Consider the following 26,333-nt stretch of genomic DNA (forward strand, 5'->3'; position numbering starts at 1 on the left):
ATATTTTGATCATTACATATCTGCCTACAAGCACAGATCCATTGTGAGTTGATTTCCTGACATCTACAAAGAGAAAAAAGGATTTTTTTTTATTAGCAAAAAGTAATCACAGAGAGGAGGAATGAACATTATTCTAAGTTACCTTGAGTCTAGGAAGTGTGAAATTCAAAGTGTATTTTACTCAATGAGTTCTTAACTGACTGTTAAACAGAGAGGGAGGCTTCTCACTGGCCACACCCAAAGATAACGAACGCTAGAAACAGTGCAAAGTAACTCTGACAGAGAACCCAATTATTAGTTAAACTATGTTTAAAGGGGTGTGCATGGCATGTCATAAAGTGACAAAGTGAGAATTACTGTTAAGTAATATAGAATAACTGGTATGTGGCCTGCTAAAGATATGTATCTGAATATACTAACCAGTTGGAGAAAAAAACTATTGTCATGTGAAATATGTACTCAAAGTACAAAGTATTGATGCAAATAGCAAGCATGGCAAAATTATGTTAAGTTTCCAAAGTGCAAAAAGTAGCTCACTGCATTTAAAATAAAGCACTAAAATTAATGAACTATAAAGCAGTGAGGCATCAAATCACCTCTGACTTGGGGAAAGTGGCAATTCCACTAATAAATGTAAGGCATGGAAAAGTATTGTGCTTAAAAGGTAAAGCAGTAACTGATGTACTGAGGGTTGAGAAAATATCACAACAAAAATAAAATCTATGTTCAATTGTGTTCTGAGAAAAATATTAAACTGGCAATTCTAAAATAACTCAGATAATTTTAGAATGTATACAGTGGAGTATACAGAGGAAAAGTGTTGCACTGTCTTTTGAGAATAAGGCAGATCTGATGTATATGTAATGTAACATGCTGACTACAATGCATATTTATCTACAGCCTAATAAAATATATCAAAACACAAACTAACTAAAAATAAATGAAACCAAAGCCACTAACAATAGGGAAAACCAATTTTCACCACTAACAAGCCTTTATTACCACAGCAGTTAAGCATTTTCACTCCAGCTTAAATGGAACTTTATCAGAACTAACATATTAAAATCAAACCAACAATTTATACATTGTTCATCACATCATGTGACTGTATTCATTTAAATAAATATTTTTTAAAAAGTATTATTTAAAAAATGGTAAAAATTAGACTCTACCATAAAATACATCTAATTTTATTATATCACCCATATCACTAACCATTTTTTTATTTCACAATGTCTTAACTTTAAAATAAGACACAATGAACAGCTTTCATTTAATGATGGACATAAGATCGCATTTGTCCTTATCTGCCACTGTGTTTCCTTGATATTAAGATGCTCATTCATTATTTTTCCTTGTGGATCTTTTCTAAAACTTTTGTATTACAATTGAAAAGTGAATTAAGCAATGTATATCAAATTTGTAAGGACTCTTGGCATTTTCTTAAGATGCTTAATGAGGTTGAATTTAACCTGACATAATATTGGTTACTATAAATGTTAACAATTTATTTTTGGTTATTCCGCATGTCATGGGTTTAGACTGGTTTGAAGAGCAATTAGTCAAACATACTTAATTAGAACCTGATGGCATTAATGTTATGAATACCCTTATGGTAATAGCTTTGATGAACAATTTCTTATACTTTGAAAGCCAGTATTTCAAAAAAAACCCACTGGAATAGACATGGGCGCAGCATGTGCCCAAATATTTGCAAATTACATCATGGCTGAATGGGAGGATTCTTATTTATTTAACAGTCCATTTGCCAGGAATTGGGGAATGTATACCAGATTTCTGGATGATATATTTCTTTTATGGAATGATTCAATAGAACAGTTGCAATAATTTTTTTACATATATAAGCAACACAGTGGAATTTTTGCCATTCTCCTACAGTTATCATCAAGATAATACAGTGTTTTTGGATGTGCTTATTAGTAAAGATTTAGTTAATAATATTCATTGTAAACCAACCTTTTCCAATATATACCTCCATTATTCAAGTTAGCATCCTCAACACCAAAAGAAATCAGTAGTTAAGGGCCAACTGATACATTTGGCCAGGATGGATTCAAATGATACCAGGTTTCTTATGGAATTTGACAAAACTGGACATGGTTTCTTCTAGAGGATATCCTCATTAATTTTTAATGGACTGAAGTTGTCACTAAAAGAGGAAGGGGTATTTATTCCCTCATTTTAAATGGTGGCAATGTGATAGCGGAGTCTTTTCCTGATAGGTCTGTATGAAACAATGAGTATTTATTTTGACATATTGTTTGGATACTCCAGTTATTATAGATATCATCCATACAAATTGGAGGATATTTTTATGTGCACCAGAAATTTTGACCAAATTAGGCCTGAAACCAGTAATAGGATACAGAAAGGATAACATTTTTAAGAAATTGTTGGAGAATGGGTTGACTAGTATTAGGGACACTGGTAAAATGGACACCTATAAGTGTGGGGCCTGTTCACAGTGTCAACATATTTTAGTTGGAGAGTCTATTTATATTCAGGGATGAAGTATGTAGCCAAACGTTACTTTAATTGTTCATAGGTTCATAGGTGTGTACTAGGCTAATGGTCCTGGAGCCTTTACAAGCCTAGCCCATAGAAGTGCCCTGGGATCATGACGCCCAACATTAGTTTCTAGTGCCTCTATCAAGTAGAGCCACTGGAGTGATCCCTAGGGTGAACTTTCTATTTCCCATCCACTCATCAAGATTTCTCTTGAAGAGGGCCAGTGAGGTTGTCTGCTTGAAGTGTATGGGAAGTCTCTTCCAGAGCATGGACATTCTCTGGGTTATGAACCTGTCTCTCCAGCATGTTCTGTTGATTGCGGTAATGAGGTTGAGGTCTCTAGAGCATGTGGTGTGAAGGGATTAAGATTTCTTTAGATGTAGCATTTCTAACAGAGCTGGGTCAGACATGGCTTTGTAAGACAAGCAGAGATCACCTCTTAGTAGATTATATGAGACAGAATAGCTGGAGTTTTTTTAGTCTGTCCATGTAGAATATGTGTATAAACCCTAGGATCCTCTTCTTGAGGCACATTTGTGGCCTTTCCAGCTGTTGCATGTGTCTAGTGAGGTACATGCCAAATGGGACATTATACTCGATGATTGGCCTAATGAGGGAAGAGTAGAGAGAGATGATGACCTCTTTATTCCTGGATGCAAAACCCTTGGTAATGAGATGAGCCACATAGAAAGACTTTCTGAAAACAGTGGCAATGTGGTGGTTAAAGGAGAGGTTGCTGTCAATCTGTGTCACCAGATCTCTTATAAGGGTCTATGTTAAATCAGTGAATGCTTAAAAAAGATAATGTTGATATATTGACCCTCTTTAAGCAAAAGCTTAAAATCTCGAACACTCAGAACAGCAATTTTTTTCCCAGGGAAAATAAATCGCTGTTCCACAAAAAAAAAAATAAATAAGAAAAACCTTCAAAACAGTAAATAAAGTGGGGGGCTTCATCCTCCACACCCCCCTACTTAAATATACCAACTCCAAGGTCACACCACAGTGGAGTAAATGGCAAAGTCCCAAAAACAGCCAAGTGATTTTTTTCCCTGGGAAAAAAATTGCTGTTCTGAGTGTTTGGGATTTTCAGCTTTTGCTTAAAGAGGGTCAATAAATCAGCATTTGCTTTTTTAAGCATTCACCTATTTAATATAGATCCTCTTATAATGCCTTCAGTGTTCAGTGGGCTCCCATTAATGTGGTAATTAGTGGAAACTGAGTTTTTCCCAAGGGGATGATGACGCATTTTTTGGCATTAAGCTTAAGGCCATGGTTTTGACACCAGTCATTGGTCTCAGTGAGGCCTTTCTATAGGATGCCTACATCATTTGGGGAGTTAATAATGGCTCCCAATTTGCAGTAATCTGCGAACTTGGTCAGCCAGAGTCCCTCCGTGTCAGCCTGGACTTCTGAAAAGTAGATGATAAACAGGAGAGGATGCAGGACCAATCCCTGTGGGACTCCACTCATGATTGGTCGGCAGTCTGATTTGGAGTCTGCTACTTTCACACTGTGGGGGTCTATCTGTGAGCCAGTTTGCAACCCATCTAGTGATATAGGGGTTGATGTCTAGTTTGGTGAGTTTATCAATAATTCCTGAGTGGGGAATGGTATCAAAGCCCTTGGCTACATCGAGGTAGGGTGTATGAATTGCCTTGCCCTCATCCACAGCTCTGGTGACTGATTCAAAGAAGTCAACCAGGTTGAGCAGGAACAATCTACCTTTCACAAAACAAAATTGCGTGGGATCTAAAATTTGGAGATTCCCTATATCCTTGTTAATTAGGTCCATGGTGATGCACTCCATAGCCTTACATATAAGACTCATCAGGTTAAAGGGGCAATAATTCCCTGTCTGTAGTTGGTCCCCCTTTATGGAGTGGGATGACTAGTAGTGTGCTATTCGATAGGGACAAAGCCTGAGGTGAGGCTGTGATTGAACAGGACACACAGATGTGGTGCCAGTTCACTTTGTAGTTCATGTAGAGCACATCCAGGGATATTGTCGGCTCCCATAGAAGCTGTATTCATGGCCTTGGCCAATGCAGTTTTAATCTGTGCTGCAGTAATGTTGAGTGCCTGGCATTCCTCCGGTATTCTGATTGGTCCTTAAGAGGTAACGTTGGCACTGAATCTGTCGGCTGCTATGTTGCGAATATCTGTTGGCTCAGTATAGGCGGTACCATTGTGCAGTAACTCAGAGTAAACCTGGGTATTGCCATGCAGATTCTTGATATAACTATAGAAGGCATTGTGGTTGCTTTTAGTGTCTGCCATAAGTTTGCCTTCATAGCTGGCTTTAGAGGTTTGATGAGGGATCTCAACTTTTTGTTGAGGCTAATAAGGGAGTTTTTACAGTCTTGTGACTTCACCTTTTTCTGCAACAGTTTCTTCCTTCTGTTGTAGTGTTTATTAATGGTAGGGGACCACCAGATTGGCTTCCTTTTTTGGAGTAGAGCATTTTGTTTCTGTTGGGTATGGCTAGTTCCATGGATTTTTGTACATGTTCGTACAGTGCATTGGTGCATGATTTGGCAGTCATGCATCTATTTTCCACTGACATGGGTGCCATGAAGTTAGCCACCTCTCTTTTTAGGAGCCCAAAGTCAACTTTGGGGAAGTTTTTCATGGTGGTAACCTTTGTGTGTGTGTGGGGGGGGGTGACTGAGATGTTGGTTTCCATGATGATTAGTTTGTGGTCGGATCAAACCAGGGAGGAATTGACTATTGGTGTTGAGCAATGGTTGTCCATGTCAGTAATAACCAGGTCAAGGATGTTGCTTCCTCTAGTGGGGATAAAAATGAGCCAGGCCAATTGTAATTGATGAATTCCAGGAAGCATTGGGTCAGTGTACTGGTTCATGAGTAGTTTTCCCAGTTGATGAAGGGGTAGTTGAAATAACTGGTATGAGAGTGTTGGGTTGGACCCTGATATTTTCCAGAGTGCTTAGGAACATGGAGTGAGAGTCTTGGGACATGGTTGGGGGCCTATTGCAGGCTACAACCTGAATCACTGTCTTACACAATGTTTGTTGTACCTGAAGTATCTCGGATGTGTTATGCTGGGCTGCTAGTCTGGAGGTGTGTATATCCTTTACGAATATTGGAGACACCACCACCGTTGGAGCTTCGGTCCATGTTCTGGGGCCAAAAGGTGTGGAATGAGTTATAGCCTAGTAGCGCAGGGGTGCTTTCTGCTGCTTTAAACCAGGTCTCCATTACAACACAAATGTTGATGTTCTCCATTTTTAGGAGTGCTTCGAGCGAGTGGTTCTTGACATTTACACTTCTAGCATTGAACAGCATGACCTTCAGATTGCATTTATTTATAGCTGTTATGGTGGTAATTTGGTCTTTGGTACATCACCTAAAAAAGGCACTATAGGTGGTTGTCAAATGAATAATGTGGTACATGTGGTTCAGTGCAAAAGTTGTCCATGTTTTTATGTGGGGAAAACTTCAAAGAGATTAAAAGATCGCATCTATGAGCACTTTTTACATATTAGTAAAGAAAAATTAAGAAAGGCTTTATTTAAACATGTATCAGAGCATGGTTCCCACAAATTTAGCATTTTTGTTTTAGACCACCTTAAAAAAGATTCACAAGGAAAAATAATGGATAAGCATCTTAACATTAAGGAAACCCAGTGGCAGATGAGGTTAAATACGACCTTATATCCAGGATTAAATGAAAGCTATTCTTTGCATTCTATTTTAAAGTTAAGGCATTATGAAATATTAAAAGTTTAGTGATGGGGATGATATAATAAGATTATATGTATTTTATAGTAGAGTCTAATTTTCATTTTTTAATAATATTTATTTAAATGAATAAGGTCACATGATGGGTTGAATGTTCCATTTAAGCAGGAATGAAAGTGCTTAACTGTTGTGGTAATAAGGGATTATAAGTGGTGAAAATTGGTTTTCCCTGTCATCAGTAGCATCAGTTTTATTTTATGTACAGACTAAGCAATGCATAAAATACTGCTGAAGATAATGGCATGTTATTTCTCTAACAGATTAGAAACACTAATGAAGCAGCACTAGTGGCTGAAACAGATCAAAGTTATTGCTGCACAGAAATAAACCCACCAGAATGTCTATACTGTGTTGGCTGCACTGTGAATTTCTGCTTATGCTTTTTGGAAAGGGATGTATTGCTTGTGTAATATATTGCTTTGGTTGAAATTGATGAAAGTTTTTTGTGAGTAATCAATAAAACTGGATTTTGTGTCTGTTAATTGGTAGCCTGGAAAAAGAAGTTCTTCTTTAGTTTTATACAAAAACACTTGCAGCCCAAAGCTGTTTGTGATAAATTACTTTACCTAAACACTGCTGGCATTTTGCAAAAAGTAAGTTGAGGCATGCTTCTGTTTCTAAAAGGATATATGCCCTGACAGGAAGAAGGGACATATTGCTGAGTAAAGAAAACAGGTGATGATTCTAAAAGGTAACATTTTCTGACAGAAAAAGAGGGTTCAGTGCTCTGGGAAACAAGAAAGACATGTAAAAGAAATAGTTTAAAAGGAAATAATTGGTTCACATAATCCAGCACAAGAAAGACAGTTGTGTACAAATTGATAAGTTGAATCTGAGTTTCCCCATACTGACAATGAATGGGAAAAGTAGTAATAAGTAAAACAATATATCTGCTGCTTTCATGAAAGTAATTAAACACTCTGTTGAATAAAAGCAAGGTGAGATAACCAAGGAAGGCAGAGTTGTCCAGTTAAATCTAGTATAGTTTTATGGAATAAGGGTGTCTCAGAAAGGTTGAAGAAAATGGATGTTTGTCATAACAGTGTTGCAGCTTGGCAAAGTGTAAAGCTTAGCTTGAAATAATGATTATAAGGGAACATAAAGCAATGCTACTAAAGATCATGACTAGGACTTGTTCTTAAAAATACAACAGCTCATAAGAAAGACAATGGAGCTCATTACAGGAAATATACTACACAAACAATGAGTTAACCAAGAACAAAGAAAAGAATGAATGACACATTCACAGATGTATATTACTTTGCAAGATGAAATTATAACTAAGAGACTGCAGAAATGTTCAGAGATAGCTGGTGGTATCCTTAAAGGAAAAACAAACTCATAACTGCGGTGCAACAGAGGGCTACTGAAAATAAAAATGAAATAAGAAAAACTTTTGCAAGATCATTGGCTAATCTTGACTAACCAAACAATTGACAAAAATAAAGCAGATACGGTGATGGGTTACATTGAAAAGTTACTCTAAACTTTCGATTTTGGAGGCAGCAATGAAATACAATATTAAGCCTGAAATTGCTAACTCAAGACTCATCACAGCTCAATCAGAAACAGAAGAAAGTAATATAATATCAGAACCTGATAAACAAAAGAGAAATCAGGCTCAGGCCCATACTGACATCATGTCTTTCTAAAATGATTTAAAAAGATTAACGGTCAACTGCTTGATATAAAATGAAATATCAGAATGTAAAAGCTGTAAATGAATCACCAAAAGTGCAACTTCAAGAGCCTGAATAAAGAATCAAGAATTGTAAATGGACTTATACTTACAATAGTGAAGTTGCCCCCTCTATATGAAACGAAAATACAGAAACATAAATGAAATTAAACTGTCACAGATCAGTAAGGAGGTGCACTAACGGTGAATTAAATCAATGTGGCACATCCTGGGAATGTCTCACAAATACAAAATGAATGAAATCCATGTGTTTCTCTGTGTGTGCATGTGTATGTTTAAGAAGAGAGAAGCTTAAGTGGCAAAATAGACGAACAGTATTTTTGTAGATGAAAACTCAGTAGATGAGCCATTGACTGATATCCAGCTTGTGGAACAAGTAAGAATTTCATGCAATCTTCTGAGACAGAACCATAGCCAGACATACAAATAACAAGTGGAAATTTGTGGAAACATGAATCTTATGTATCACAACTAGAAGACAGACTGATTTTTAATTAGAAATACAGAGAACTGGACAGAGACAAATCAGTGATGTGGTCAGAACATGTTACACTAAATAGAAATATGCATGATAACTGTACATCTATCCATACATAATGAGATCAAGGTTACCTTGAGTAAGGCTTTGGGTACCTCCTAAAGAAATTAAAAGAACAGACGAAATTGTAAAAAAAAAAAAAAAAAAAAAAAACATTATGCGATGGAGTGAATCAGCTTTAAGTGACAGTTGCAGAAACTGAACTTATGCATTAGAGAGCACAAGAGGAAACTTAAAAATATCACAGAGAAATTCAAGCTCTGAAAACCTGACATTACACATGAATAAGTTAACTCAAATTATGCCCCACTACCAACAGAAAGAAAAGTACCTTAGACTAAACAACTGAACTGAAAAATTCTGGGGAGAGTTCTTGCCATGCAAAACAGTGAATCACTCTTGCAGTTATGGTGCTATGTCTGTTCCTAGTCTGACATATTGCCAGATGGTGCCCCATTGAAGTACTACATACCATATGCAAAGCAATTTGTGGTCCAGCTGAGGTAGGATCTGCCTGGACAATGATGCATATCCCCTCAGCACTATGATGAGAGGGATTATTTGGGATTGTGGCACCTACCAAATGCTGTTGAGTGTTATGAGTCATAGATTTCAGGAAGTCTGACAGGCCAATGCAATCCTGCCCTAAGTGAAAGAGCACCCCCTCCCTTTTTTCTTATAAAAGGGTTGGTTACAGTGAGACAGGGAGAGATGTGGACCTGTCAGGCAGAGACATGAAGTATTGTGGACAGGTGCACAGTGGAAGGCTTATAGGGAGCAAGACCAGCTATTAGAGCATGTATCACTAGAGAAATTACTATGAACTGTAAGATATTATTTCCTTTTGACATATATTTTGAGTTAACTTTCACTTAATATAGCCATTATAATTAACTTTTCATTCTCATATTGGATATATTCACTGGGAACAAAGCACCTGTGTATAATGCTGAGTTTCCATGTATTTATTTTATTTGTTTATTTATTTTTACATTTATTAACCAGGTTAGTCTGTTTGGGTTCTTAGAAGCCCTTTTTCAGCAGAGGCCAGAGTAGAAAAGCTCCCCCCCAAAAAAAAAACATTTTAAGTAAACAAGTAGTAAGAACAAAGATAAACACAGATCACATTTTAAGTATGCATACCTCTGAAGTAATTACATAACATGCAATAAAGGAATATACTGAATGGATGAAAATACAATACATATATGGAAATGTTGACATAGTATGGCAAGAAACTAAGCAGAAATATGGTAAGACTAAGGTCACTACATTGCTGAACCAAGGTACTAGGCATGAAGTAAGTAAATATACAGATAAAGTTGTGTGAACTCTGGAAGTTAATAAATAAATTAAAGAACAGTAATAAGGGATTATGGGAACTGAGTGTAACATGAGCTAACTAGTATGGAATATGACGGAAAACAAAAGTGTAGGTAGTAGTAAGAGAGAGAGCTAGAAGTGATACAGTTAAGTTATATTATCCCTGAATGTTTCTTGGATATTAGTTTAGAGCATGAACATATCCATTTTGATAGGAATTATTATGAATAAACACACACATACTGTATATATATATATATATATATATATATATATATATATATATATATATATATATATATATATATTTATACATAACCATAACAACATAACAGAGCACTTTAATCACTTTAAATACACCCGTCACATGTTACAAGATCTAGAATAAATTAAGCTGAAAACATCCAATAAAAATATGAATATGAGTGGAAAACAATACAACAGCAGAATCCTCTGGTCAAATCAAAACCAGCAGCCAATATTTGTATATGTGTATGTATGCATATACTTATTCTACACATGTATGTATATATAAATATATTCATATATACACACACACACACACACACACACACACACACACACACACACACACAAAGCATCACAACAGCAACCAATATGCAACTGAAAAAATCAGTCAGAAAATGCCAGTCAGCAAGTGCATAAAAGACTCAACCACTAAATACTGTATCAAAATAACATCTTCACCAACCAGAAAACACACACACATGCACATGCACAAAAAATCTTGATAATCTATTCTTTCAGGGGGCAGTCACTCATCTACCCCCATGTAGTCCCCTACTAACTACAAGAACCAACTCTGAAATCACACAACAGAGGGAAGGGGTATAGTCTCAATCCTCCTACACAGTGATCCCACAGCAGTTGACACACACACACACACACACACACACACACACACACACACACACACACACACACACACACACACACACACACACACACACACACACCTAGCAAAGCAAACCATCTCCACTGAATATGAAAACTATCCAGGAGCCTACTGACTGTTAGGTAGGTCTCCTGTTGCTTGTGCACATCTCCTCAATAACAATTCCCAAAATAGAAGGTCAGATATGGGTGGTTTCCTGAGGGTAGGAAAGACATAGACCACTTTCAAAGTCAATGAAAAACACCAAACGTCAATGAAAAAATAAATCTGAAAAATCACTTGGTCAGTAATATAAAGACTGCCCAGAACGATTCACAATGGACAATGGCCAAGCCCACACATCATTGATCACAGATTTTAGATATCAGTCATGAACATATTATAACTTGGAATATCAAACACCATCCATGAAAAACACTACTATAATTTTCATGGTATCAGTTGGAGGTAGAGTGGCTGTATTTGTGACAATTTTATTTGTGAAAAAATTAGCAGTTGGTTCACATTGTGAGGCAGATGCATCTCTATTACCAGTAAAACTGACTGGGGTATAACACCTTTGCACCACTTGAAAATGTAGTTTTTCAGTTAACCACCAAACAGATCTCTTTGGACAGCATTGTTGACTTCTCATGAGTGATCTCTCTAATGAGGATAATGTACACCCAGTTTTAGGCTGTCACTGTACAAACCCACCCTATACCAGTGAGGTTCTGATTTACAACTTTCTTGCCATTTAAGCCAAAGGCCATGATTGTGCCAAATCACATATCTTCCAGTAAATACTAGGCAAACTCACATTTGGGTTTGTAGGTCCAATGTCAGCATCCGTGAATTATTATGGTCCATTTTCCATGGAGTCAGCACTATTCTCTGAAAAGAACTGAAGGAATGCAGAATAGAAATTATCAGAAATAACAGCTGGAATAACACAGTCCATGGAGAAAACGGCAAAAAGAGGGTTGACAATGATGATGACGATTTTATATAGATAGATAACTAGACACACACACACACACACACACACACACACACACACACACACACACACACACACACACACATTTCATTTGTAATTCCAACAAAACAGTCAGGTTTCCTATTCGGGAACTTGGCAGTCTTGCAGTTGCATATGGAACAAGTGTGAAGTTCTGTTTTCTGTTAAATAAGCTGACTTTTTTAAGCTGGTCTGTTCTTTCAAACCGTTCAGCACCTGGGTGCATTTCTCTATAATGAATAAGGTGTACAGTTCTTTATTGCTGTTCCAGATGCTGTTTTTAGGAGGTACATGTAGTACTTCAACTTGGGGATGGTTGTGCTGTTAGATGAAGCAGTGATCAGCCATTTGCTTTTATTTTCAGGATGTGACAGGTAACTGCTGACTGAAATCACTTGGGAACAAAAAGTAAAAAAAAAAATCAATCTCAGATGTGACCAGATATTATTGTGAAGCACAGAGTTACAAAAAAGAAAACAAGTAATAAAGTGCTGAGGTTTAACACTGAGATCTCTTGCTGATGAGTGGAGTGATCAATCTGTAGCATAATATGTTTTATAATTATTTTTTTTTTCAAACACCTTTTATCACTTGTGACTTAGGCAAATTTACATGGGTCTATATTGCAAGCGCGAATGCTTAGGTTGTCAAATATGGCATGATCAACACCTATTAAGCAAACCACGAGTACACTGAATGCCAGAAACCGCGAAATTCAAAATCCCGATTCGGCATAGTTGGCCCTTCTGTGGTATAGCTCCGTAAGGTAAGTGTGCGATAGTGAGAAACAATAGGGTGCTGGTTAAGGTAATTGCATAGATAGTAATGTATGTAAGGGTTAGAAGTAGGGTTTTGTTAAGTGTATGTGTGTGGATTATTTATTTTGTTTGGGTATAGCTTATTAAGGAAAGTGTGCGATAGTTATGGACCTTAGGGTTAGAGTGCGCTTTAAGGTAAGTGCATAGATAGTAATGTATGTAAGGATTAGTGCAGGGATAGAAGTAGGGTTTAGGTTAGTGTATGTATGTGGTTTATTTATTTTGTTTGGGTGGGTAGTATGTAGCGAGCGGTGTAGTGGGAAGTATGTTTTATTTTCATCACTGGGTGGAACGGTGTTGGCCAAACAAAACAATTCGGTGATGTGTATTTCTGGGTTTTGAGGTTTCATTGATTTGTGTGTTCGCTTAATAGGTGTTGATCATGCTGTATTCGACAACCTAAGCATCCTCGCTTATAATATAGACCCAATTTACATAATATAAAAGTAATCAAACTATATTAACGTAACATTATACTTCATATATTGCTCTATATCATATAACCTAAGCAATATTATTCAAATTATTCAATTCCTGCCTTTTTTAAACAAGAAACATCTTCATTAAAACATCACTTACTACACAGGCAATCATACAGTTATATAAATAAAAACAAACCACACCAACACAGACCTAGTTGTAAGCATTTCACATCAGAACACCATATTGACACACTCCCAGTTGCAAACGTACATCAATGATAAACTATCCAATCTTTCTCACTCAGATGTTACACAGCTCATTTAAGTCCTGCTGCCTTTTAGACCTTATTCCTCCCTTGTATGTATTCTTCCCACAATTCCCATTTTTCCTATGTAGTTTGCTTCTTTCCTTGTCTAAAGATCTTAATTCCAGTTGTTTTATCTCTGTTACTATATTCACTCCTTCCAGTATAGTTGGTTAGATTTTGATTTCCATTTTCTAGTAATTTATTTTTCTTGAGCCAAAAACACAGTTAGGACAAATAGGATAATTGCAGTAGATTCAAGAAAAAGAAAAATGTGTTAGGTGTGTGTGTGTTTCTGTATATGTCTCTGTGTGTATCCCATTACAGTCAGCCCTGCAAATTATGCATGCTCAGCCTGATTTAGTTCTTTGAAAGGGTTAATGAGGATATGGATAATGGGCATTCAGTCCACGCTGCTTATCTCAACACTGTAAAAGCCTTTGCCATTCTCTACTATACTGGGATTATTGACAAACTCTCAACTCAACAATAACCATCTGTGCTTCATACTTTGCTGGATTGGTATCTGGGTATCTTATAGAACCCATACCAATAAGGTCAACTTTGTGCTAGACAGGAAATTGTCACAAGTGGTCTCTCATAAGGTTCTATCTTGGGTCCTCTCTTCTCCTCTTTGGTAAATATTTCTGTGACATAAAAGCCAATATTAAGGGTCAATGGCTATCCCAGTTTGAGGATGATTGCAAAGGGGAGGAGGGTCAAATCCCATTCTGATACACAGTTTCTCCAGCAAGGGTGGAACCAAGTAAATGTTTCCTGTAATAATCATGGGCTTACCCTCAACTCCAGGAAATGCAGTAGGGTTTCCTTTGACCAATGTAGTATCACTTCTGCTAATCATATAGATAGCATTCCACTTAAACTTGGCACAGTCATGAAGGACTTGTGTACATATGTTGATAACAGACTCTCCTCTGACCACCATGTCTTAGTTGTAGTTACAAAATTCTTCTTCCCTACACAGCATATCCACTGTGGTATCTTTTTAGTATCCAAAAATTAGATCCCCACTTTATTCCTCTTTTAATAAGCCCATTATTGAATATAATGTACCCTTCAGCATGTACCTCACTAAATACTTAAAGCACCTTTAGAGGTCTCAACATTTCCAAAAAATGTCAGGTTTCAATACCCTTAGTTACTGTGCTAGGCTACAATCCCAGTCCCTCCACACAGGCTTATACAGACTCCTTAGAGGTTATCTCTCCTTAGCTTTCCATACTATGAATAACCCAGGACACTTTCAATTTCTTCGTCTAAGCAGAAGCAGTAATAGCAAATACCCATTCTAGATCCCAAGATCTATATTACCACATCAACAATACAGAGTGGCAAATAATATACCTAACCCAGTGCACTCCTGTTTCTGGAACAGGCTGCTCTAACCTGTCAAGTAGAGTACATCCCTAGCAACCTTTGAAACTGACTGGATGACAGGATAGGTGTTAACAAACTTTCCCCTAGGGATATGTGGAGAAAGTCTACTTTCTAGAGGACACTGCTACTTTTCCACCAGTACTGGGTGATGGGGATGAGCTTCTTGCTGGTCTCTTTTGGCTATAAGAATAGCAAAAACATACACAACTATGAACCTCCCCATTCAGGTGATTGCTTTGCCCCCCCCCCCCCCACCTTGCTTTGAAGTCACCAGGTGTCACTGTTGATATAACCAACAGGACAGTACTCTCAAAGAATTGCATTGAGGAAAAGACAAGAGAGTCTGGCTTCAGATGATAACTAATCCTTTGAGACAAGTGCGTGCCTGACATGATTATGGTAGAATGTGCGTGGAAATCTTACATTCCCAGTACTCCATACTTGGATTGTTTGACACATAGGAAGTATTGGGAAAGGTAGAGACAGGAAAATTCTTCTCATAACTAAACAATAAACTTCTTATTTGTAAATGTGTAAGAACATACTCTGATATGCTGCTTTAAAGGGTTTGTTTTATGACAAGAGGATACGAACTTTTAAAACAACACAAAGCATGTGCATAACTAAGGTCTTTAAATCAGCTTGTCTCTGTATTCAGGAATTACTCCAAAACTACTTAATGTACTTATTTTAATAGATTATTGCAAATTGGATATCTCACCATCAGACCTTGCATCTGAGCCTTCCATCTACTAAGTTAAATGTTTTATCCTGTTGGACAGACACAGTGGGACATCAGTACCAGTTTTATGAAAGCATAATGGTAGCTTTAAAACTAAACCCATGTGGAGCATCTGCCATGTCAACAAGCTCTACTTGAACAGTAAAAGCTCTTGGCCATTTCTAGATGTAATTATCATTATTAAAGGGATTTAAAGCTGGAATGTAATGATCTGAAACGTACCATTATGAAATGCAAGGCTTACTTTGAACTTGGGTTTGCAGCTACTTCAGAAGACAACTGCAAGAACTTCTTCAGCTGTATTAGGAAGCAACCAACAATTCTGTAGTCTAATAGTACATCCTTCTCTGACTCAAAAGACATTATTAATATTGTACTGGAAAAATTCTCTTTCAGCATCCCCTCAGTCCCTAGCATATTTATCCTCCCAAAATCACTTTGCACCAAGTCCTTTTAGCGTTTTTCAAAATTAAAAATAACTGCTCCATGGGTCTTTTTATTTATCACTTGACACCCGACGACTAGTTAATTGCACTAATGTTTGGACCCTTTTCAGGCATGATTGGGGCCATAAAGGCAATAATAAATATGCAAAAAGTCAAAAACTTTTGAACATTAAATATGCATTATACAGATATAATATAAAGGTCTAAAATAGGAAAGAATAATTAAACAAGCTACTACAAACATCACACAAATCGAAACATGAATTACTATGATTAAGATTATAAAATATGCAAAATACATTCAAACGTAATAAGTCTCAAGTTCTTTATGCTGTCTGCATGCCCTGAAAAGCAATACTAACTTTATATGGGTCAAGTTTTACAAATGTACATTGTTAGTGTCTTGACGATATCCCTGGATGTTTGCAAAGAAGTGATGATTTTCCTTTAGCAAAGTGCTATAATAAGCTCTTAAACATGAGCATCTTCACTTGTTAGACCTCAGTTAGTGGAAAACAGTTGTTTTGTTGCCTTTGCATACAGCTGATACTTGAAATTACAGGCATATAAGTCATATTAATATTTGCAAGGCTTTGGAACATATTAGAACTAAACTAATAAACAGATGGCATTGCATCTCTGGCTGTACACAAGTTCAGCTTTGCAAAAGACAAATCTTTCCAGCACAACCTGGTATGAGTTCTTCAGAAGGGTTGTTGTAGCCACATATAAGGGTATATGGTCCATGTGGCCTACCTGGATCTTGCCAAGGCCACAAGTACTATTCCCATGAGAAGAGTATTGAAACATTCCAGAAACTCACCATCAGCCCATATGTAAATGACAAAAAAGAGTATTGAAACACTCTAGAAACTTACCTTCAGCCCATATGTAAATGATAAGACAGGTAACTGGCTATCTGACAGAACCTATATGCTTAATGCTAGGGATATTTGCTCTAGACAGAAAAACATGGTATCCCATAGGTCTCTGTCCTGTGCATCCTCTTCTTTGATTTATACATCAGACATGAAAATTGAGATTAAGGGGTATAACTAATTATGTCTGTTGATGATTGCAAACTGGGGACAGTCATTAAATTCCATTTTGAATAGTCAAATTCTCTAGCAATGGCTGGACCAAACAAATGATTGGAATACTACTCATTGGGTTGCTCTCAGTGCCAATAAATCCAGCAGAGTTTATTTTACTAAGTCTGGTGTTTCTATCAGTTATTATATAAATAATGTTTCACATCACAGGCATCAGGGTCTTCAGAAACTATGTTGATAAGACACTGTTTTGAACACTAATTCCTTCTGGTCATTACAAAAATCATTCTGCCTTTCATATCTTATCCATCATGTTATTTCCTCAAAGCCCAAACAAGTTATAGTACTATTTTATTCCTCACATACTAGATAGACATGAAATTGAATTTGAGGGCCCCTTCTGCATGACACTTGTTAAGCATATCCACCAGAGGGGGGTACCTTAACATCACTTTCCCCAAAGGATCTCACGACTCAGTACCCTTATCTACATCTCAGACTCGTTTCCCTTATCTACATCTCGGACTCAGTACCCTTATCTACATGTCAGGACTCATTACCCTTAAATACATCTTGGACTCAGTACCCTTATCTACATGTCAGGACTCATTACCCTTAAATACATCTTGGACTCAGTACCCTTATCTACATCTGGGGACTCAGTACCCTTATCTACATGTCAGGACTCATTACCCTTAAATACATCTTGGACTCAGTACCCTTATCTACATCTGGGGACTCAGTACCCTTATCTACATGTCAGGACTCATTACCCTTAAATACATCTTGGACTCAGTACCCTTATCTACATCTGGGGACTCAGTACCCTTATCTACATGTCAGGACTCATTACCCTTAAATACATCTTGGACTCAGTACCCTTATCTACATCTGGGGACTCAGTACCCTTAAATACATCTTGGACTCAGTACCCTTATCTACATCTGGGGACTCAGTACCCTTATCTACATGTCAGGACTCATTACCCTTAAATACATCTTGGACTCAGTACCCTTATCTACATCTTGGACTCAGTACCCTTATCTACATGTCAGGACTCATTACCCTTAAATACATCTTGGACTCAGTACCCTTATCTACATCTGGGGACTCAGTACCCTTATCTACATCTGGGGACTCAGTACCCTTATCTACATCTGGGGACTCAGTACCCTTATCTACATCTTGGACTCAGTACCCTTATCTACATGTCAGGACTCATTACCCTTAAATACATCTTGGACTCAGTACCCTTATCTACATCTGGGGACTCAGTACCCTTATCTACATGTCAGGACTCATTACCCTTAAATACATCTTGGACTCAGTACCCTTATCTACATGTCAGGACTCATTACCCTTAAATACATCTTGGACTCAGTACCCTTATCTACATCTGGGGACTCAGTACCCTTATCTACATCTTGGACTCAGTACCCTTATCTACATCTGGGGACTCAGTACCCTTATCTACATCTCGGACTCAGTACCCTTATCGGCATCTCTGACTCAGTATCCTTAGCTACATCTCTGGACTCTTTACCCTTACCTACATTTCGGACTCTGTACCCTTATCGATATCTTGGACTCAATTAAGTCTACCAAATGACTTTTGAGGTAAAAATAGTCTCCCAGGCCAAGGACAATCAAAAGACTTTCTTCAGCTATGTACATAACCTCAAAGGCAATATACAGCAATGTGTCAAACAAATTATAAATGGAGCCACCTATACTGAGCCGGAAGATATATCAGATCTTCTGGCTTACAAATTTAGCTCCAATTTTATCCACCTCTCCCGCAGGCATCTCACAGGAAATACACTCGACCATATCTTATCCATCTGTCACTAAGGAGCAGGTCTTTACTGCATTCCCCAAGGCTAAGAACACTGCATCAATGATCCTTGATAAAATCTCAAGATGCTTCCTTAATTGCATGAAACATGACCTATTAGTGCCATTAGAACATAATTTAGCAGTTTCCTCAAAACATGCTTTGTGCTAAGTGAATTTAGGGCCGCAACTGTCATCCCTAGGCCATCTACACACCCCAATACTACAGACCTGTAAGTCTGTCTAGTTTCACATGCAAGGCCATAGAAAAAAATTATCATGAGGATAATAAAACAATGCCAGGAAATCCTCAGTGACTAGATTCAGCCCAGTTTGGTTTCTTCCAGGTCAGGTCATGCTTACTAACTCTGGTAAATTTCTTTGAGAAGGTCGTCAAAGTAATGTACAAGGGAAAAACAGTGCATACTACCTACCTTGACTTCAACAAAGCTTTTGACTCAGTATCTCACTCAGTCATTGCAGACAAGCTCAAGAAATAAGGTATAAATCCCTGTGTCACCCACTATATACAAACTGAGGCACAGATAGGACTGAAGAAATTAAGACAGGGGATTCTGCCTCCACAAAGAGGCCAGCCACTAGTGAAATCCATCAGAGCTCAGTGCTGGGGCTGCTTCTTTTTTGGCATTTATTTCTCTAAAGTCAGGACCACCATTATGGGAGTCTGAATCATAGGACCATGGGAGGTTACTAGGCTAATGGCCCTAGTACCCTTACAAGCCTAGCCAAGTTCAACCCATGTTCTCAAGGGCATCTGGTTCAAGCAGTCACTAAAATCAGCACCTATTGACCCTGTCCAAGATTGACACAGGTGGATCCAGTTATCCATCCTGTCATCCAAATTACTCTTAAATAGGGCCAATGAGAGGCTTTAATATGATTAGGAAGCTGATGTCAGAGACACAATCTAAAAGTCAGTGCAAAAAATGTATACTGATATCTTTTGGCAAGACAGCTAACTATGGAACATTCCATACTGACAATATACCTCTAAGAGTAGACCCAGTTGTCAAGGATCTGGAAATACATGTAGGTAGCAGCCTGGCCTTTGACCATCATATGTCGGTGGTGGTAACTAAATTATTCTATGCTGTAGAACTTATAAGCAAAGGTATGGCATCATTGTTCCACTATACCTGGTCCTCATCAGACCAGTTACTGAGTACAATGACCATCTTTGTTAAGCACCTGACCAGGCATATGTAACAACTGAAGCAGTCACATAGGTTCATCACAAAAAGAATACAGGCCACAAACAACATGTTGAAAGCAAACCAGCTCAAAGCCCTGTTCCTGTTCTCAGTATCCTACTAGCTGGTGACAGGTGATCCTTTCCCAGCCTACAAAGCATCCTCTGATCCCAGTTTCATGGATCTGTTACACATCTGCAAAATAGGTAGCATCAGAATCACTCAATCTATTGGCCTAAACCTCATCTGCAATATAAATAGCACATGCTGGAAGGACAGGTATGTGTCTCATAGACTACTTCTCCTTTGCGGTCCCATCCATGTCAAGCAGTGCTTTTCCATAACCTAATTTAAGTGTATATTTGACCAATGGATGGGGACTTATATATTTACCCCTGGCCTGGCACCTATATTTCTAATAGATAAAGGCAGCCTCTTAATGTTTGACCACACAAGTCTGCATGTATCCCATGAAACAACCCTACAGTATAAACCTGCCAGATGTATTTGGAAAGCAAGGCTATGCTTATAAAGCCCCCCAAGGGATGTTAGCCTAGTAATCACCTATGAATCTATCTACTTAAAGGTGTATGTGGCTAAGCATCTTATGGTACCAGTGATCACCTGCTACTACTATTCCCATGTTCTTGAAGACATGAGTCAAAAACTAAATATAAAACTTTGTTTTGGTCACATATCCCATCTTGTCATTTAAAGTAAACCTTTCTTGAAATGTCCCTTTCTCACACCCATACACAACATGGATAACTTGCAGTTTATTAAACAGTAAAAAAAAAAAACTTGAGCAGATTGAATTACTAAATACAAAAATGCAGTGCAGAATCGCAAAGCTGAAATCCAAGCTGATACTCTAATCCATTCCACACTGGACCTTTGCAGTTTGTTTCCATTGTCATTAACCAATAAAGGGGTTTTGTTTACACTGTGACAAAAAACATTTTGCTGCTATGCATACAAGCAGTAGTGTATCTTCCATATCTCTTCTAAGATTAGTTTAAGAATTGACCAGATCCAGTGATGTATTTTGTCACCTTGTCAGATATGCTGCTAATTATGAATACCAGACTTATACTGGAACATTCTACATGATAAGTCAGAATGCCATTTCTTGTTAGCTGGCAGGACTGATTTTAGCTGACAATAGATGGGTCAGGTAGTGGGGGTGGGGGTAGATTACTAGTTTTGAAGAAGTACACCGAGTCTCACCAATGTGATATTGATGTCCATTCTAGGCTTGAACAAAGTCTTCTGTATTATGTCTCCACAGTAGGCTCATCACCTACTATGTCTGTACTAAGCACTGCATAAAAGTAAGATGTTATCATATTTCAAAATAATAAATCATTCCATAAGCATAATATATCCACAATTTTTACTCAGCAGCAAAGTATCATTAATTTGAGTTTATGAAATTGTTTGATCATAGTGAACACTGTAAATCATGCAATTAAGAAAAGTTCACAAAGGAACAATAAGCTAATAGAAAAAATTCAGCATTTGCAGTCTGTCATAAAACCTTATTTAGATACAAATCAAAGTGCCACTTTGCTTTTTCATATTTCTAATAAAAAAGGACGTCTACTTTGATAAGGAAATACTGTGCATACTATAAGAATGTTTAATAACTTACTACTTTCTCAAAGATGTGAGTACAGTCATTTCACTAAACGCTGCATCAGAAGAAACAATTGCTTTTGTATATGTACTTTACAGAACTGATGTGCACTGTTTCTGTCAAGCATTTAATTGAATCTGCACATACTCCCATCCTATATAATTCTTCAAACATACATGCCCTTGATACAAAAAGACGTTCTATTTTTCTCCTAGGGATGTTGTTATTCTGAATAGTCTCTCCTTTCAACAACCCTCTCTATTCATTACCTAACATTTCAGAGCAAGCGTTTGAACTTTCAAAGCATTTTGTCTGTAGTTATGTCTAAATACTTTTCTGTTTCAGATATTCCATCCCCTCACCACAGATTAAATTATTACTGTCCGGTAACACACACAGCCTAAGAACACCAGCTCTGTTCTTCAATTCGCTACTGTCAACGAAGCAATTATTATTGAAAGACTTTATTGACTGATATGGATTAGTCTATGTATCTATGACTATGACTGACTAAAAAGTTCTGTTTCAAGGCATAGCCTATTGTATAACGAACAAGGATGTTTAACATCAGGGTATTGTATGATGTGTTTTGAGGTTATGAGGTTTTGCATTCCACTGTGAGTTCTTTGACAGTCTGCATCACAAAACACTGTCCATTCACAAGCTATGCTTAGTTTCTAAAACTTGCAGTTTGGTGTCTTAATTCTAAAGCTGTCAGTCTGCTGTTTGTGCTCAGCATTGAGTTATACTGCCATCATGTGGTCAAAGTTGAACATGCGGCAAAATTTATCAAATGAAGAAACATTAGTATACCTGCAATTTACATTTGTTTAAATGCATTTAAGAGAATGCATAGCATCATGGTACATACACTGTTCCTTTTACATAAGCATTCCTTTCTGAGTTATAGCTTAGAATTTGGCCATATCACTTAATTATCTTATACTGCATTGCTTTTGTTAGTTGTATACTGAGGTATTGAAACTGCAGCTCTTACAATGTGCTGTGTCACATAGCATTCACCGCAGTTATATAACAAAAGAGCAGAATAGTATTATTAAAAACAAAGCTAGCTGCTGGATACATGAAATTAGCTAAACTCTGAAGATAAATAAAATGTTGTTTTTCTTGGAGGTTTTGAGTATGCTATTTTCTGAAGCTTTTGAGAAGTGTAACCTTTACCGTAACCGAATGTACTTTAATCGGCTTACTCAAGATTTATTAAAATTAAGAAATGGAGAATGATGTTAGAAAACAAAAATGGTCAACCTGAGCTGCTGCTATATGTCTATTCTGTTGTGATCAGTATGTGAGTGTGCCTCCTTTTTGCCAGGCTTTGCCATCAATCTCCTGAGGACCTCAACAATTATACTGATACCATTCACGTTTTTGCTTTGCAAGTCTACTAAATTCTTTGTTGCAACACATTGTTTCATGAGAAGAGGACACTAATGCATGGTATACATAACTGTAGTGCCATATGAAGGTTTCTGCCTTGTACATCTTTTAAAGTACGTATATCAAAATATTGCAGTAACTGTTTTATGTCTTAGGTTTCTTTCCATAAATTATATTTCTGGAATTCTGTAAAATCATACATTATTTGTTTACTCCTTCACTACTTCTGAATATGTAACAACTCAGGTCCATGTTTTATTTTCCATTTGTTTGAAAAAAAAAACTGCCAAGAAGAGAAATTTAGGTGCTCTAGATAGTATAATAAAACCTACTTTCAGTAGATTCGGTAGGTTACTGCTTGCACAGCTGCTTTGGAAAGTCTGTCTTGTGCACATGCATACAAAAGTACATCTGCAGTGATACTTAGCAGGCATATGAGGCAAATAAGAAATAAAGACAGGCAACTATGCGTCACAGCAAGCAATGACTCATAGCTAGGATCGATCATTTGTTAAGAAAATAATAGCCTACAATAAGGGCACTAAGGTCTAGCAATTGGACTGATATGCCACCAACAGAGCAAACCCGATGTGGTATACTTTTGAGAAGAACAACAAAGTCAAGACGTGCAAAATACAGACACAGCAGATGCCAATGGAAGCTCTCAGAAGTTCTACTAATCCACTGATATATACCCTGGAGCCAAGATAACAGAAGCAGTCAATGAAACACAATTGACAGTGTTCAACACCTAACACAAATGAATACATTTATTACTTAATAGCATTTGTTCACAATTAAGGGAAGAGACACAATCTCCTGGGTGTGCCCCGGAATATATTAGCCATCACACAGTATTGATGCTGGGTGCTCCATTTAACAGTCTATTCCAATCAACTGTAATTAAAACCTTTCCAGTAGGAATCAACAAACACCCGAAAATAGTCAAGCAAGCTACGAAACAGAAAAAGCAAACCTAAAAAGTTACAAACTGGATTGAATCTTATGCATCTGAGATATATCAAAAAAGCACTCGTGTGAAAGACATTGAAATACAAAACAAAGCAAACACCTTATGTTAATCAAGACTGCATTCAGACATCCCATTAGTGCATCCACTTTAAACAGGCAGCTATATTGTTAATACAGAAATATACTGGAAAAAGCACATCTCAAAGATCTGAAAAAGAGAGATTCTGATGCAGTTGTAATGACCATAGTGAGACGTTGGCAATCTATTTATTTCCTTTTCTTTAATGCCTCCTCAGCCCCTTGACCAGTGGCTCCACTACATCTGCCTCATCAACTCATTCTTTCCTCCATAGGAAAGAGCCAGCCATCCCTGAACTTGTCAATAGCCCTCCATCCTATTTGGTTCCATTTTATGGTCTTGATTGGCTTATTCACTCCCCTGGAATCAAGAACTGTGTCTTAGTTAGTGGAAAGTATACAAGTACAGTGGAGAACCCTGCATCATCTCACCTAATCTCTCTACAAAGGCAGCCAGCTGACTTCACAGTAGCTGCTGGGCAGGAAATAATGTGTGTGTATGTTTGCACACACAACTACATCATCACCAACTCTGCTGTGGCAGTTAATAGCTAGGGCCTGTCCCATCGTCTTCCAAAAGTGATCACCTATGATCACGTACCAACTTTTAGCTTGTAGGCATCACTAATGAGGCAGATGAGGCCACCTCTCCCCAGGATAGGAGAGCTAGAATTGACTGGTCTCCCCCATACGCCTTGACCTAGCCCTCCAGGACCACCTAGGTCTCCTGAGCTGTAACTAAGGCTTCTTCCCTCTGTGCTACATGGTTGGGGAGCGCTATGCTTGTTCTTGCAAATCGACATAGAAAATTGGGGTTAAGACATCAAAGCCTGGCAGCACTGACTGGGAAGATTGTGATGTCATTTATACAGAAATATGGTTCAACTGATAGCCAAGCCAAACTGAAAAAAGATAATTACTGAGGCTGAAAAGTGGGCACTAGGTGAAACAACTGCAAAGAAGCCTGAAAATACAACTTTGCCCAGAACTGTAATGCAGAACAATAAAGTAACAACATCCATGATAAGGTAAGGGAGTCAGGGAGCAGAATGAGAAGTGGTTCACTAACTTACTGTCGAAACATTTAGAATGCAGAAAATCAAATATATTTAACAATATTGATACAGCAGATACAGGAACTAATCACTTAAAGTGTCAGGTTATGAGAAATTTGTGGACGAAGTTCACAAAGGAAAAAGGCTGAATGTTGATTCATAGTTCATAGTTCATAGGTTAGTACTAGGCTAACTGCCCTTGCGAGCCATTGTAAGCATAGCCAATTATCCCTTGTGAGACTTGTACCACCACCTTGGTGTTTTAGGCCACCCTTAACTAAACCGATTCAACCACCCAACAAAAGGAGACATTAGTTTAAAGTCTGGACAATCTGTTAGCAAATTTCCTCTTAAAGATCCACTACAAAGAAATATTACCATTATCTTATCAACTTTAAGTCAGTTTAACAGATTTGGAATGCAGAAGTAAAATGTAATCTGAGATTTAGCATAACTGGAAAAAAAAATGGCTCAGAAATGAGTGCTTGAAAAAGGCAGGCTGAGTGAAATGCAACATTCAGGAGCTTAGTAATATATTTAATTTCACTGCTCAGTACATTCATTGTAAAACTGGGCCAGCATAGTTTCTTGTCTAACAGAAATATCTCAAGAGATTAAATTGTGACATGTAAAGAGTTTGTAGCAAATGATTCCAAACTTTGTTGAAGTATGCTTTGCAATCACTCATAACTTGATGACTGCTTTTCTGTGCTAGAAAAAATAATCAGGCATGGATTCAGTTTGATGAGGGTGGTATAGTGTAAACTATACATCATTTGAACAACTTGTGAAAAGTATATCACATATTGGAACTATAACAAAATTTGAAAATGTCTAATGATATTTTTCAGGGCAATAAGTCAGCTCTGTATTTATATCTAATCCCACTGGAATGCTTCAATAAGCAAAGCAGGGACACTGTACGTCTGGAAACAAACAAGAAAATTTAGATGAAGGCAGGAAATATGACAATGACTATTTTGTGTGTGTATGTGTATGTGTGTGTGCGTATACTGGTGGCATTTAAGAACTTACCACAAGTACACTACTGTATGCTCACAACATGTTTCCTGACAAAGATTATTTAAATATGCCATTATTTTTCAACAGATATCTAATATCTACAAGTAATAAGATGCACAATATCTGCATGTGCTAATGATCTTAATGTGTTTTCTTAAGTTGCCTTTGTGTATATTG

The sequence above is a fragment of the Protopterus annectens genome, chromosome 17.part0, assembly GCF_019279795.1.
Source record: "Protopterus annectens isolate FY-2018-M chromosome 17.part0, PAN1.0, whole genome shotgun sequence".
Taxonomy (NCBI): domain Eukaryota; kingdom Metazoa; phylum Chordata; order Ceratodontiformes; family Protopteridae; genus Protopterus; species Protopterus annectens.